Source organism: Colias croceus, chromosome 9, assembly GCF_905220415.1.
Source record: "Colias croceus chromosome 9, ilColCroc2.1".
Taxonomy (NCBI): Eukaryota; Metazoa; Arthropoda; class Insecta; order Lepidoptera; family Pieridae; genus Colias; species Colias croceus.
In genome coordinates, this window is record NC_059545.1 from 7,099,956 (window position 1) to 7,117,992 (window position 18,037).

Here is an 18,037-nt window from a genome sequence, read left to right on the forward strand (position 1 = left end):
AAAGGCACCTTCGCTTTATTTTTTGAAGAATCAAACAAATCAATTTAAATCTTATTGTGTTATTTGGGAGGTATTTAAATTCAACTTTAATATCCTTCCATAAAGAAGTTTTATTTTAATTTAAAATTGAAAAGCCAATACATTTCTCATTTTATTTTTCTCCTTGGACCTGTTTTAGATCAAACAAGATTAAATTAAATAGATATAAGATAATATTATGTAGGTAACTACATAAACTTATACCTATGATTAATATATCTAAATTAATCACTTCCTATACATTTTATCTAACGGGTAACAGCAATACAGATACTGAAATATCTCTTGATAACTTTTTGCTTCTCATGATGACCAATGTACTCATAAATACCTTAGTACTTCTTAAATATCTGTTTGAAATAAACTTCCTGATAATCCTTATCTTAGTTTTACCCCCAATTATCCGCTCCTGGAGGTCTTAGCATGATGATATATAGCCAATAATCTTCCTCGATAAATGGGTTATTTAACACTGAAAGAATTTATAAATCGGACTAGTAGTTCATGAGATTAACGCGTTCAAACAAACAAAAAACAAACAAACTCCTCAGCTCTATAGGTAATATTAGTAGGTACCTATAGCACAGAATACATAATAGTAGCTAAACGCTACAGAACGGACACTCTCCGCCTCCCGCCAAAATTAAACACTTACCTCACCCCGCACGATCAGCCTGCAAATGGTCCGCATTTGTCTGCAAGGACGATACGCAACGAAGATTGACAACATTAATCAAATTGACTCAAAGTAATTTTATTATTTTGGATTTGTGATTATCGTTTTTCGTAGAAAATGGTTAGATATTGTGCTGTTTACGGATGTATTTCATCAGAAAAACGCGAATTTTTTTTTACGCTACTCACAAATGTGCCAACCATAAAGCGTTAACACACACATTTGCAGTCTCTACAGTGTGACTGTCAAAACGATAATTTTGTATGGAGTGTCCGGGGTGTGCCTATAGTTAGGAACGCAGCGTGTGATTACCATCCATGTAATGAACGTTGGTCCGTGCTAGTTGTGCTACGAAGGTGAAATTATATTTTATTATGTATTGTTTGAGCTAATGCTACGTGTACATTACGTAAGATATTTTGTCACAATGACAAATCGGCGTTTTGCACGAAGAAAGGGCAAGTTGGTGCCAAACACGTGGGCTACAATTATTTATAAACCGTGTATGAGCCACTAGTTATGTCTAGATGCGTCTGTGAACTATTTTAGTGCATCTTTGTAACTGAAAATATTACAAAACTCGTTAATAGTTACGACTTTACGGCTCATTTCATGCCATAGACTAACGCTAACGTTACAACTTTGATAAACTGCCAAATCTAAACATTCAATGTTACATGAGTATAAGGCCAAAGGCAGGCTGTTTAAACAACGCTGTTGTTTTTAAAATGATGTATTTTAAATTTGATTTGTCATATGCTTTAAGGTTATGATAAAATCAAAATAAAATATTTTGAAATTTATTAACATTATGAAATTGATTGTCAAAGGTAAAAAAGTTTAAAAGAAAGCACATAATTTTTTTGATGAACTTATCTTTCAAAAACATGATACGTAGGTAGTTACAATACTAATATTTTAATATCAGATTAGACCTAAGGATTAGACGTACCTACTCATATATTGAATCTAATCTATGAGTTTTAGGTGATATTAACGACAGACGCGAAAAAAAATATTTATGATAATAGGACCTTGACTTTGACCCGCTAAATGTCCAAAAAAGTATCACCGTTCAAACACGCGTAGTGCAGTCATGCAGTTCATTAACATGTTTTTAAACAATTATATTAAAATAAGTTAATTGGTATAGTTCTATACTTCTCGAATAATATCGCTTTATCTTTGAAATGCCTAGGCCGAATAGGTAAAGAGTATATTTATAGATTTATTATTGAAATGTGCTGAAGTTATTTTATTAGTAGAATACATTACCCAGGCAAAGTTTGCGTTATAAATTGCCTACACAATTGATTCTAAATAGTATCAATTGAATAACTATATTTCCGTGGATCCTTCTTCATGACCTTAATAGTACGATTTACAATGATGTGATATTGCTTGGCATTGTCTGAAGCAGAATCAACGCACTTGACCAAAACGACCGCTATTTGACGGCTCATTTCATGCCATAGACTAACGCTAACGTTACAACTTTGATAAACTGCCAAATCTAAACATTCAATGTTACATGAGTATAAGGCCAAAGGCAGGCTGTTTAAACAACGCTGTTGTTTTTAAAATGATGTATTTTAAATTTGATTTGTCATATGCTTTAAGGTTATGATAAAATCAAAATAAAATATTTTGAAATTTATTAACATTATGAAATTGATTGTCAAAGGTAAAAAAGTTTAAAAGAAAGCACATAATTTTTTTGATGAACTTATCTTTCAAAAACATGATACGTAGGTAGTTACAATACTAATATTTTAATATCAGATTAGACCTAAGGATTAGACGTACCTACTCATATATTGAATCTAATCTATGAGTTTTAGGTGATATTAACGACAGACGCGAAAAAAAATATTTATGATAATAGGACCTTGACTTTGACCCGCTAAATGTCCAAAAAAGTATCACCGTTCAAACACGCGTAGTGCAGTCATGCAGTTCATTAACATGTTTTTAAACAATTATATTAAAATAAGTTAATTGGTATAGTTCTATACTTCTCGAATAATATCGCTTTATCTTTGAAATGCCTAGGCCGAATAGGTAAAGAGTATATTTATAGATTTATTATTGAAATGTGCTGAAGTTATTTTATTAGTAGAATACATTACCCAGGCAAAGTTTGCGTTATAAATTGCCTACACAATTGATTCTAAATAGTATCAATTGAATAACTATATTTCCGTGGATCCTTCTTCATGACCTTAATAGTACGATTTACAATGATGTGATATTGCTTGGCATTGTCTGAAGCAGAATCAACGCACTTGACCAAAACGACCGCTATTTGACCTCTACACTAGAATACTGATGTCGTTTTAAAAATATTATTAATTCATATTTCAATTGTAATATTAGTATAAACAGTAGATTTATAAATTGTTGTAGTTTATTAAAATCAAGAATAATAATAATAATAATAATAAGCCCCTCACAAATCTAACTCCACGTCCGGTACGAACACCTGTTACCACGTGAGGGGCGGACATTGGCAGCTTTCATAAGCTACACACTAACCAATGACTAACGGAGCGCTAGTAAAGTAGGGTTATGCGATGCGTTTAAGAAGTACACGTATACTACCCCAGGCGGGTACCGAAGCTAATAGTGGAGGAGAATCCCGCCCTGAGCCATCTGGCTCAGGCAGAGCCCTTCGTACTCTGGGGGAGGGCAACGAATCGCAGCTTACCCAGTCACAAACTGTTGTAAGCTATAGTCATGTCAGTCAAACGACAAGTGAACCATCTTATTTATCACGCTCATCTTCCACCAATGACCTCATGCATTCACCCAGTTCATCTTCTATCAGTATAAACTCATCTTCATCATCGACTCATACATCTATCCCCCCGACGCTGGCAGATGTTGAGCAGGAGGCAGTAGCCACTAATCCTGCTCCCACTGCAACCAGCAATAAACGTACGCGGATATACTGGACTAATGAAATGAATATGTTCATTTGGCGTACATATCTACAAATAACAAACCTAGAACAAAACACAAAACAATATCTTGACCCGTTATACAAAGCATTCACTGATAAATTCCCTCACATTATAGTTACAAAACAAAGAATTGGAGACCAAAAACGAGCCATTATTAACAACAAAATGCTACCACTTGACGTTCTAGAAAAAATTAAACAGGAAGTTTTAAAATCTAAAGGAATTCGGACTCGGAACAACGCGGAAATACCAACATCATGCTTGACTCAAAATCAATCAAATCAAAATTCAAATAAAACCTTTGCAACCAATACTACATCTACAAATGTACTAAACAATATGAGACCGTTAGTAACAAAAGCAGGAAAACAACGTCAAAGACTACAATGGACTGATGAAATTAATAAAGAGCTACTTAGATGCTACTATATAGTCACAATGAATGAAACTAACAAATCAGGATATAGACCACTATTATATTCCAAATTTATTGAGTCATTTCCAGAATTAAATTTCTTAAGCGAACAACGTTTATCGGATCAGATTAGAGTAATACTCAATGGTAATAGAATATCTGTAACTGAAAGAGAGGCTATTAAAAATACTATAGGAGCTCAAGACCTTAATCGGCAACCAACGGAATTATCAAATGAAACAACACAGGAAGCATATACAGATAATTATAATACCAATCTTTTAATTTCCACGAGTTCTCTCACACCAACACATACGAACATTAACCATTCATGCACACTCTCACCCCAGGAACCAGAACATTCAGAAGACAACTTAGTAAGAGATGATTTGGCACAAAATGACATTTATGTATTAAAATTAATAAGAGAAATGGAAATTATGTATGCATTTTATTATGATACAGATCCAACTACCCGCCCAAAACTTCCACGCCTTAAAGCAAATAAAAAACTATTCGAATTGATTTATATTTTTAACCACTATATTCTCAGTAAATTTTATAGCTTAGATTCTGATTTAAGTCACATACACACAATTATCTACTGCACCGCATTAATTATCAGCAGAGAATTGGGATACAAAATTAATACGGATATGTCCGATGTACAACTCAGAAATCCTGATAAGAAAAAACCGGCTTGGCAAAATAGATTGGAACTAGATATACAACAGTTAAGAGCTGACATAGGGAGGTTAACAAGGTATATTAGAGGTGACAGAAGCCCGAACCTAACAAATAAAGTCAATAAAATTTTCGAAAACGCTAAAGTACACTCCACACATGAAAGAAATAATGTAACCCCGGATGAATATTTAGATACCCTAAAGCAAAAACTATCTTTAAAAGCACATAGACTAAGCAGATATAAAAAATCATTAATGCGAAAACAAGACAACCGACTATTTAACACAAACGAGAAAATATTTTACCGAACTTTGCACAGTGCGAATGAAGATAATGATACTGAACTTGCTCCACCTGAAAATGAGCTCAGAAACTACTGGAATGATATTTGGGGAATCAGCAAGAATTTTAACGAAAGCGCCGAATGGATTAAAGAAGAAACGGAACGGTGGAGCGAAGTAGAAGAAATGGATTTTTCAGAAATAACGACTCAAGACATTCAAATATTGACCCAAAATATGAAAAACTGGAAAGCTGCAGGTATTGATTGTATACATAACTTTTGGTACAAAAAGTTAACATCTCTCCATACAATATTAGCAAAAATAATAACAGATTTAATTAAAAATACAACAGGTCTGCCTGAATTTATAACTACTGGAATTACCTATATGATACCCAAAGGCAAACAAACTGCAGATCCATCACAATACAGACCAATTACCTGTTTACCGACCATTTACAAATTAATTACATCTTGTATCACAAATAAACTAGTAACACACTTAGAATCTCATAATATAATAGCAGAAGAACAGAAGGGATGCAGACGGAATCACAGAGGATGCAAAGAGCAATTAGTGATAGACTCCACAATTCTTAAGCACGCTAGTAATCATAATAGAAATCTGAATATTACCTACATAGATTATAAAAAAGCATTTGATAGTGTACCTCATTCATGGTTAATACATATCCTTCAAATTTATAAAGTAAATTCATCTATACTAACATTTTTACAAAACTGCATGGTCAACTGGAAAACATCTCTAAGGTTAAAAACAAAAACTACTCATATAACTACTGAACAAATTCAAATTAAAAATGGTATATTTCAAGGAGACTCACTCAGCCCCCTGTGGTTCTGTATGGCATTGAACCCATTATCAAACCTTCTCTCTAGAAAAGGAATGGGATATCAACTCACGAATGATACTGCAGTTACTCACTTGATGTACATGGATGATATTAAATTATTTGGAAAATCTCAAAAAGAAATTAAAACCTTACTTGAAATTACTACTGAATTTAGCTCTGATATAAATATGTCATTTGGTATTGATAAGTGTAAGGCAATACATATAAAGAAGGGTAAAATAAGCAATAAAGAGGCTATAATATTAAATTCAGATACAATTATAACTGCCATGGGGGATAACGATTTATATAAATATTTGGGAATTTTACAGGGAAATACGATACATCATACACAACTTAAGAAAGATTTCAGTAGAGAATACGTCAAGAGAGTAACTGTTCTATGCAAAAGGAAACTAAATGCTAAAAATCTTATTAAATCTATTAATACATACGCAGTCCCAGTTTTGACTTATTCATTTGGACTTATTAAATGGTCTAAAACCGATATTCGACGTCTGGAAATAAAAACCAGAGCTATCCTATCAAAGTATAATTACCATCACCCAAAGTCTGCCATAGAAAGACTAACGGTTAATAGAGAAAAAGGAGGGCGTGGGTTGATTGATTTGAATAGACTATGGCAAAAACAAATAGAAAATATTCGAGATTTCTTTTATAAAAAAGCTGAAACAAGCAAACTACATGCAGCTACAATTGCAGAAGACAACAACTATACTCCGCTTAACCTTAAACATAAAGAAATTAATTTTAAAACAAGACAAGAACAAGAAAAACTAAAAATAGATACATGGAGACAAAAAGAATTGCATGGAAGACACTTAAAAGAACTAGAAAAATCCAACATAGACCTACAAGCATCGAACGAATGGTTGAAAAAAGGCTACTTGTTCCCTGAAACCGAAGGCTTTGCAATAGCAATACAAGATCAAGTCATAAATACCAGAAATTATAAAAAATACATACTCAAAGAAAATATACCAATAGATAGATGCCGGAAATGCCAAAGACAGCCCGAAACCATACAGCATATTACTGGAGCATGTTCTAGTTTAGCGCAGAATGACTACACACATCGACACAACCAGGTAGTGCACTATCTTCATCAAAAGTTAGCTGTAAAGTATAATTTCAATAAAGGAAAGCTTTTACCATACTACAACTACAAACCAAAACCCGTATTGGATAGTCCGACATCTAAAATCTATTTCGACCGCGCTATTCTTACTGACAAAACCATTCATTTTAATAGACCAGATATTACCCTCCTAAATAAAATCACAAAAACTGCTTATCTCATTGACGTCACGATACCCAACACACACAACATACAAAAAGCAATAAGTGAAAAACTTCATAAATACACTGAGCTTAAAGAAGAAATCCTCCGCATATGGAATCTCAGGACTGTTTACATTATTCCAATAGTTTTATCATGTACTGGAGTTATCCCAAAAAATCTACACCATAGCCTAAAACTTCTAGACTTACCTAAAAATACATTCATTACGATGCAAAAGGCAGTTATATTAAATACCTGCCGAATTGTGCGCAAATTTCTTAGCGACAGCGAAATTACTGGTACCGACAATTATATCTAATTTAATAAGTGTCTAGGAACTCTTGGCTGTATAGCCCGCGCTCTTAGCAAAAACCCCAGAAAATGGGAGAAATAAAACAGACAAAGAATAAATAATAATAAAACCTTATTTATTCCATAACTCTTAAGTTTACATTTCAAATGATTGTTAGTATTGTTAGTATGTTGTTACGCTAGTTAATTAGTGTTAGTATGATTTATATATTTAATGAGGTATGGATCTCGTTTGAGTAAAGGCCTCCTCCATTTTCTTCCACAGGTTTCTATCTATTCCTTTATTTATCCAATTCTTTCCCGCAATCTTTATAATATCATCAGCCCACCTTTTGAGTGGACGTCCAACATTTCTTTTTCCCAATGCTGGTCCTTTCCATTTGGTCGTTTGCCATGTCCACCTTTTGTCGGTATAGCGAGAGATGTGACCAGCCCATTGCCACTTAAACTTCAAAGCGTGTGTTAGTGCGTCTAAAATTTTTGTTTTATGTCGTATTGTTTTATTTGTTATTTTGTTTTTGATATTTATGTTTAAGATACTTCTCTCCATTGCCCTTTGTGTTGTACTTAATCTTTGTTTAATTTTACTTGTGTAGGTCCATGTTTGACATCCATATAGCAGACTAGGTAAGATACACGTATCCATTATAGTTCTCTTTAACTTCATACTATAGTTTCCTTTAAGTATTTCTTTATGTGACCAAAACTTTTTCCATGTAATATTTATTCTTCTCTCTACCTCTTCTTCGTTATTAGTTCTACTGAATGATATTTGTTTTCCTAGATATATATAATTATTAACATATTCTATATTGCCTCCGCTTATGGTGATAGGTGTTTTAAAGCTATTAGTAAGGATTTTAGTTTTGCTTCTATTTAGTTGTAGGCCTACCTTACCACTTTCTTGATCTAGCTCTCGCAGCATATCTTCTAGTTGATTGGCCGTTTCAGAGAATACGATGATGTCATCTGCGAACCTGAGATGATTCAAATGTCTTCCGTCAATTCTAATGCCGTATTTTGCCCAGTGTAGGTTAGTAAATATGCTTTCCAGCACAGCTATGAAAAGTTTAGGCGACAAAGGGTCGCCTTGTCTGACTCCCCTTTCTATTCTAATAGGATCACCTCTTTTTTCTAATTTTACCTTACTGGTACTGTTGGAGTAAATGCATTTTATAATATTTATGTATTTGTCTTCCACGTTTGATGATTTTAGTGCGTTCCAAATTGAATTATGGCTAATGCTGTCGAAAGCTTTACTATAGTCAATGCAGGCTATGTACAGAGGCTTATTATATTCTTCATATTTTTCAATTAGTTGTTCCACAGTATGGATATGGTCGATTGTACTAAAACCTGAACAAAAGCCCGCCTGTTCTACTGGTTGTGTGTCGTTAATTTTTTTAGAAATTCGTTTTAATATGATAGAAGAAAAGAGTTTATATATACTTGCTAGTAAGCTAATTGGTCTATAGTTAGTTATTTCCAGTGGATTCCCCTTTTTATATATCAAAATTATATCAGATGAACACCATTGTTTCGGTACTGTTTCAGTGTCAAGTATCATATTGAAGAGATGTGTTAAGTGTTTAAGTAAAATGGGGGCTCCTAATTTAAGAGATTCGTTTGTCAACCCGTCTGGTCCAGGGCTCTTCTCGTTCTTAAGCTTTTTTATTTGTGAGTATACTTCTTCTTCTCTTATTGGTTCAATTGAGTGTTTATTGTTGTCCGCACTACTGTATTTTTTGTATTTTGTCTCGCTTTCTTTTTTGCTATATAGCTCTCTGTAAAATTCCGTCGCATGGTCTATCACGTCTTTCCTTGTCTTTGTTTCGCATGTTTGGTATTGCAGTTTCTGTATCCATTTCTTTTGTAGGGTCAATTCTTTATAAGCTCTCTTAGCACTTCTATATGTACTTAGATTCCTTGATATAATTTCTTCTCTATGTTTATTATAGTCTAATTTAATTGATTTATTCGTAGTTTTAAATAGTTGAGTAAGTTCTTTTTTCTGTTGTTTGGTTTTATTTTTAGTATGTATTAATTCAGAGCGTTTTTTGATTAGTTGTAGGGTATGTTCCGTAAGTATTCTATTTTGTTTCTTTTGAATAGGGTTACTGTACAAGCTGCTTTTTATGTGTTTCTCCAATAAATCGTAATATATTTGGACATTTTCTGAAAGTTTAATATTTGTGTCTTTTAGGTTGTCTCTTAGGCGGTTTTTGTATAATTCTATTTCGTTTTCTGTTTTAGGACTTTTACTAATGTTTTTGAAGTTTCTCCTGCTTTTCGTTTTTAGACACATGGTAATTGTTGCCCTTAATAATCTGTGGTCAGAAGAGAAGCTGACTTGATTGAGAACTTCGATATTGCTGATCGTATGGGGTTGGTTGGTCATAATAAAATCGATTTCATTTTTAACTTTTTGATTAGGTGCCATCCATGTCCATTTTCTCTTTGCTTTTTTCTTGAAGAATGTGTTCATGATGAATAGTTGGTGTTCAATGGCATAATCTATTAGTTGTTGTCCCCTTTTATTGCGTTGCCCATAGCCATATCTTCCCATGCACAGTCTTTCTTCTGGTTTAGGATGACCGATTTTTGCGTTAAAGTCTCCCATTACTATGAGATTCTCTCCAGCAAGAAGGTGTGCTTTCTCCATGTCGTTGTAGAATGTTTGGACTTCTTCCTCCTTGGATGTCTCCGTAGGAGCATATGCCTGAATTATAGATATTGTAAACTGTTCTAACTTTAGCTGTAACAAAGCTACTCTTTCGGAGATTCCAGTGAAATTGTGTATATTTCCTTTATATTTTTTATTAAGCAGAAATCCAACGCCATGAAGGCCTTTCGTTTCGCCAATGTAACATAAAATATAATCTTGATACTCTTCTATATTACAACCAAGTCTTTTCACTTCAGATAGTCCTAGTATATCAAAATCTATATTTTCAAGTGCGTAAATTAGTTGGAGATATCTCTCGGCGGATGAAAGGGATCTTACATTGTATGTTCCAATTTTTATACTGTTTTTATTGTTTGTCTTCGTTTCTGTATTGTAATCATTGTGTTTAGTTGGAAAATTTTTCAGTGGAGGGTAGTGGTCTGATTCCCCTCGAGGACCAGTCGGCTTGGGGAATATTTTTTTATTTATATTGTTACGTTTAAATTTGGCTGTTGTCTCGTTCCGGTGGCTGATGTGTGTATGTCATTGTCTCTGATCGTTAGATTTGTTTATGGAGGAGAGAGAGCTGCTTCTACCTCTCATCAAATCAAAGGCGTTTGCTCTGCAGTTTTTAGAGGGTGCATGTTGTTTCCGTGGTTGCTGCGAAGTTTCAGGTGTTATTGATAAGTCTCGTTTACGTTTCTCGTTATTTAGTGGTTTTTCTTTTATAACTAATTTGTCGTAGTCTAGCACCGCAAAATTCCCCTTCTTTCTTTCTTCTAGCATTTTCTCTCTTAATTCTTTTCTTTTAATTTGAACTTCCTTAGGATAGTCTTCAGAGACATAGGCGTTTTTAAATTTCTTCTTATTTTTTAATATTTCTCCTTTTTTCCAACAATTGAGAAATGATATAAGTACTGGTCTGGCCCTATCGTTGCCGTTAAATTTTTTACCAATTCGACGTATTTCATTAATGTCTTTAATATCCAAAGAAATCTTTAAATCAGTGCTAATTTTTTTTGTTGTCGCTTGCAAAAGTTCCATAGTAGATTCTTCAGATTCTTCTAGTCCATATAAAATTAAATTGTTATGTCTTCGGTTTTTTTCTAACATAGTAATTTTTTTCTTCAGTTCTCGGTTTTCTAACTTTAAATCTTCGACTTCGCGTGATAGTGGGGCTAACTTTTCATCCATTCTCGAAATTATGTCTTCAGTCTGTTTAGTCATTTCTATCTTCATGCGTTCAAAGAATGTCTCCATATTATCCATATTAGGTTTTTTATATTTATTTTTTTGGGTTGGTAACACTAATTTGCAGTTGGCAACACTAGTTTAGAGTTGGCAACACTGGTCTGGAGATGGCAAAGTTAGCTCTAATTGTCTATGTTCACAATTTGATTTGACATTTCATAATTGACATAATTTCTAACCTTTGTTGTTGATGAAGTTGGCGAAATATTTTATAATTATGCACTTCACAGGTCCACATATAATTTCTTTTCGCACGCTGATCGATGATAACAATCCTTAGATTACTTGTTAATTAATTTAGGTGGAAAAGATCGTAAGTATTATTTGTTTAATTAAGAGCAACAGTGACAGGTGTTTACTGGTTGACGTTCACACCGGAAAAAAAAAAAAAAATCAAGAATAACACGATGAATTTATACCATGCCAACAGTCAACACGAACTGAATTCAATTATTTTATAGTCGAGCCAATTTAATAGGCAACATTTGACGTCTATCAATTTTATCTTCGAAGAGAGGTAACCTGCTTAAAAACATCGATTAAAGTGAATTAATCGATACGGATTTGAAACATTTGTCAATCGAATTTATTAATTTATGATGATTTTTATTCACAAGTAATCAATGCATTCGATTCTAGATGTCAGATTTCGATTTTTAGAGTAACGTCTCTGGTATTTAAAAAGAAAAAAGGTTTATTGACACAAAATTGTAGCGACGTCAGTTCTTCAATTCAGAAATTGTTTATTACGTTAAGTATGGTTTATCAATAAAATGAAATCTTAAAATTACTTGTATAGGTCATTATTATTATAAATATGTAATCATAATTGAAAAAAGTTAAGCAAATGTGCAGTTCTAACAAAACTAAATATCATGTTATTCTATGTCGTCGTTACTAGGTTGCGTTGTTGAATTTTCTTGAACTGTCAAATGTTGCCTATTAAAATGGCTCTACCTATAATTTTCTTGAGTATAGGTAATGTTATTATATTACATTCGACACCGATGACTCGTTTTATTTGGGGACATTTGTTATTTAAATATTCCACGGGTTGTTGACTTTGTGTCCAGACAGTGAATACTTTTAAAACAAAAATAGACAGAAATGTTTGAAATTACTCAATATGCTTAGCTCTGTGTAGGTACGTGACTATGAAAAAATCTTACGCAATAGAGACATATTAAATCAAGAATCTACAAAGTAAGGCAATCAGGAAACTCGATAGTTACTTTCAACAGCTCATAATAGTAATTAACATGAACTGACCGAGGTATTTACAATGTACCCCAACTAAATGATTGAAGAAATCACACACTATTACAGTGATAAGGCAAGCAATTAGTGCAATATAGGCTAGACTTGTCAAACGATGTAGATTACAAGTGGGACCGGTTTATAAGAAAACTAAAGGCGCTTTCTATCAGGTGACATTTGGTGCAACACTACAGGTTTCCCGCAAAGAATGTATCTGTTCGAAATGTTCCGTATGGATAACAATAATATCTAGTAATGACTTACTTTATGAATCAGGGGAATAAGAATAAAAAAATGATAAGCAGGACATTCATAACATAATGAGGCAGTGCATAACAAGTTGTTCTCTGATAAGATATCCACTACCTAACACTCTGTAAAGATTCTCCTCTTTTCGGTTACAGAAGTTATTACCGGTCCAAAAGGCGTTATGATAAAATAATGTAAATCTGACAACAGATACTAGTCATCAGTTTGTTTCAATTATGTATGAATTCAGTGCTCATTATTTAAACAACGCCTTTGATCGTAGCAACTGAACATTACCATGCAACGGTATACAGAGCTTTGAAGGCGATACCACTATCTACCGCAAGCATTGTATTGAAATTTCCATAGACATATAATAGGAGAAATCGGAGGAACTGTTTAAGACAATTAATATTTAGACATTTATTTCAAATATATAATTTAAATACTGATACCATAAGCATATAAAAATACTACATAAGTTTATTTAGCCATAGCTTCTTTTATGTCAAGTAAGGGCCAATTTAAAACGACGCGGACGTGTGTGTTAATACAAACACTTGACATCCAATGGAAATCAAAGAAAACAGTTCGTATTTGTAAACATTGGCACAACTTGTGGCACAACTCGAATTCAAGTTGGAATGCAACGATGACATCTGTCAATATTAACCCATTGAGCCCCAAGCGGCCCGATCTGACCACGACACAATAGATTTTCTACTTATTGTGTCTATGATTCCGGGGGCTGAGTTATTAAGCATATTTGTATTAAGCCACTTATCTAAATTTATCAACATTGCTCACCACACTTTATCGCCATTTATTTGTTTAGTGAAAGAATTTTCTTGAAAGCATTACTTACTAAGTTTGTTCGTGCTAAATACTATGAGTATGGTCATTATTTTGTCGCTAAGTATAATCGATAAGGATTTGTAATTCTCCAGGATAAAATGTTACAAAACTTTTGATAAACAAACTGCTTATTCTTTGAAAAAAGGATATACATTACATTATATTAAGTTAATAACAAGTACATAATCGTATAAACAAGACAACCTTTTATTTTTTTTATTTTAGAACCGTAAACTTACATATTTCGAGGCAATGAACCCTTGCTGTTACAAGTACCTACATATTACACATTTCATAATGTATCGATTGAATATTCCTAAAATTGCCAAGTGGAAAAAATAGTGATTATGAGGATAAATTAGTAAATATGTTCTTGCTTTATGTATTTGGCATATGAGCAACGGAAAATCGAATCAAAACGGATATAATCTTTTATTTTGGTCAATGTAATAAAATTTTGTTTAGCGTAATTCCGCTGAATTTTACGTTCAATATCCGTAGCCTCTTGCGTCAACTGCCTACAGACTCGTAGATGATAATATAATGCCTACATCTAAATTAGTATTAATTACAGAAGTTATGGACGGAAATCTCTTGCATATTTTCCTTTCTTTTCGGATCAACTAACTTTATTAGGAACACTGTAGACGCTTTATCATTTATTATGTGATTTATACTATTAAGCGTGTCCCAGACAGACGCGGCCTGCGGTGGCGGTGGCGGTGGCGGTCAGTTGGATGACTTGAAAGTTCTAGGAACGACATAGACAGACGCGGCCTGGACGCGGTCACAGCGCGGCTTACCGCGGCCGCAAGCCCCGCCCCCTCCGCCACCGCTTCTGTGTGAATGAGCGCGCGGACATGAGGCGGTCATTACGCGATCAGTTGTAAATTTTTGCAACAGGCCGCGTGTACCGCGTGAAATTATGCCTATAAACACTGAGTTGTTTATTCAAACAGTGCAAAATTACCCAGTTTTGTATGATACATCACATAAAGACTAAAAAAAACAAAAGAATTAAAGACAAAATATGGGCAATAAAAGCAATAAAACTTCATACGATTGGCCATTACTAACGTCCACTTGCAGGTGAGACTCGAGAGCTAATGTGCCGCTGTAGGTTAGAATGACCGCCACCGCGGCCGCGGCAGTATATTGTTATCACGGTCAAGCAAGAAGGCAACAGCAGATCGCCACCGCAGGCCGCGTCTGTCTGGGACAGGCATTACAAATATCTTTTATTATTTTTATACGTCAATGTCGCTGAGTACAAAAAAAATTGTCTGGTGAACTACTCGCATGTAAAAAATGATTCGTCACACGGATACGTAATCCACCTCACAGAAGGTGTGTCTTACTTTATGCCAATAAAAAAGATTAAAAAAGGTACAGGAAGTAAAGAGCATATGCACCTATAAAACATTCAATGCAACAAAGGAATGAATATCTATTTGCTGGGTTCTTTTAAAGTCCCATCTTTTTTTACAAAGCTTTCCGAATCCGTCCCAATCACAGGTCCCAAATCCCAATCTAAATGGAGCCACTACAATTTGATATGTCCCACCACCAGGTTGGTGCTAAAAAATTATTTAAGATAAAATTCCATAATTTTGATAGTTCGTAGTATTTATTAGTTCTTTCTCCTAAAGTTTCTGTCAAAAAATAGATATTAAATCTTGGCAGGAAAATATATTACGGAGACGAGCTTCTAACCGAAACATAACTTATATTTTATTATTTTTAAAGAAATGCAAAAAAAAACACACTTTCCAAATCAAAAATTGTAACGCTGCCTTCCCTTCCTATCCCGAAATCCATTCCTAAATGGTACATCCGCTACAAGGTCTCCTTTATGGACATTTGTGTGCATTTTTTGCTTAAAATGTAGTAGATACTTTTGCTCTCTTCTTACAAACAGATCTTAATGTAAATAAGCACTTGTTTATATAAAATAAAGATGATTTATACCCTCTGATTGCTATGCAGGTTTTAAGGTTGAACGCTATCTGGCCTTTCATTGCCCTCGTCTTTCGATAATAAAGTAAATTGGAACATTTTTATCGACCAGTGACACCCTTTACTGCATAACTACTGATAATGTTAATAATATATACTCTTGTTATGATTCTCTACAGAATATCTTTCATGAATGTGATTTCAATTAATTTCTGAATATTGTGATAGCCGACGTAGCAATAACGTGAAAAGGAGAAGATAACAAATTAAGTAGGATATTATGACCTCGTATCTGAGCAACCTCTCGTCATGGAGAGCTGGACTCCATGAATATTTATGTCTTATCCTTATTTACATTTATTATGAACATGAACCTTGTTTCTAAGCGTTTAACATTCATTAATTATTTGTTCTTGTTTCTTAAAAGTTTAAAATAGAATCATTAATGATACTTCTTCACAAATTTTCTTTCCCTAGACATTTACAATGGATCCAGAATTCTCGTGGACCATTTTATTTTTAAACAACCTTCACAATACGCACTAGTTATTTCAAGATCCAATGTGAGGTCAATGACAATAGGTATTAATAATCTCAGTTTCGTCTGATTCCGATATCTGCGAGTGATGTTACATGATAATTAGTATTGACCTGTGCTTGTTTACTTAATTACTTTTAATTTAATTAAAGCACATGTTTACGAAATGGTCTTTATAAAAAAAAATGTCTGAGGCGTTATGCCTGTAAATTATAATATTATAAAAAATAAAACAGTTAAAATAATACAGGAAGGAAACAAATTTAACCTTGGTGTCTTCATTGCACAAATGAAATAAATATATTTATATTATGCCTTCAAGATTGTCATCTTTGGCTTTGTAAACTATAACAAATTATTGTTCGTTGGTATTTTTACTTATGTCGTAAGATTTCAACTTATAAAAGCTCATATTATAATATGAGGTAAACCTGAATATTAAAATAATTTCAAACACCTTTAATGTCTATTCTCGATTTCATATCAAGAAAGCGATGCGACGTACAAATTGCAATCATAAACTAAACCATAATCGAGCATTAGAAGCAGCTTAAATTTATTAAGAGCTGAAAAGGGAAATGGTTCTTCGACCACCGTGCTGTATCGCCCAGGAGATAGTTCAATGGAACATAAAGATTCCACTTGATTGGACAGCATCCCGTTCTCTGCTCGTTATTCAGGAGTCATTTATCAATATGATTACATACTTCGCCTCGACTTGTTATAGGCCTATCTGACTATACATAAATTGGAATAATTCTGTCATAATTTTGAATGATCGAACGGGTTAAAAACAACTAGACATTACAATATGAGATGGAAATTATTAAAATATACATATACCTGCCCCAATGGATTCCAAAAAAATTGGTGTTTATGTATATTATTTCCATAAAGATAACTGTTATAATAGGAGTTCAAAAAAACCACGTTATCAAATCAGTTTTGAAGTAAGCATCTAATATTTGGAAATTGTATTAAAAAATAAAACCATACAAAAAACTAAATCTGTTTGCATATTGCAAGAGCACGTCTTTGAAACCATACTGTCAGATTGAGAACCTCTTCTTTTTTAAGTCGGTGGCGGGTTGACAATTCCAGGCTGGAAAGGCGCAAAACTGAGCGTCCCATTAATTTTTTGCAAAAGAGCAAAAACTTGCATGCTAGACATATTGCAGCTTTCTACTTACGTTGTAAGAATGATTGAATTAAGTTTTTGCAAAGTTATAATAATTTAATTATAATTTGTCGACAATTTGTTTATTTTATTAATTGATATTTTTTACAGTTAAAACAACCTGTAGCAAAATCATTAATTAGATGAAAAGATAAATTTTAGAGAAATACAAAATTTTGATTATTTTATTTTGGTAAAATCGCAATGAAATGCTTTAATAATAGAAAAATGGCCTAGACATAGTTTGCTAAATAAATTGAGATAAAATTAAAGCGACCTTGTAGATGAGTGACAGGCTTTCTTTATACTAGAGACAAACAAAATTTGTTGACATAACCTTATTATTTTTTTGCAAAGTATTGTAGATTAAATTGATTTTTATGTTTAAGTTATAGGTACCTATATTAGTAATAATCTTACTAAATAAAACTACTAACTGCAGGTCAAAAACTGATTTACATTTTCTTCTCATCCTAATTGTTTTAATATTTCCAGGACGCTAAAATATTATAACAATGTTAATTGTTTTTCTTGAATAAGTGATACATCGTTAAATA

The 18,037-nt window shown here is 33.2% G+C and overlaps 1 protein-coding gene across 3 annotated transcripts in view; it reads right to left on the reverse strand.

Annotated features, from left to right (window-relative positions):
- Window positions 1–18,037, reverse strand: part of LOC123694165 (glycogen-binding subunit 76A) — a 61,434-nt gene that overhangs the window by 15,807 nt on the left and 27,590 nt on the right. The window lies entirely within an intron of this gene.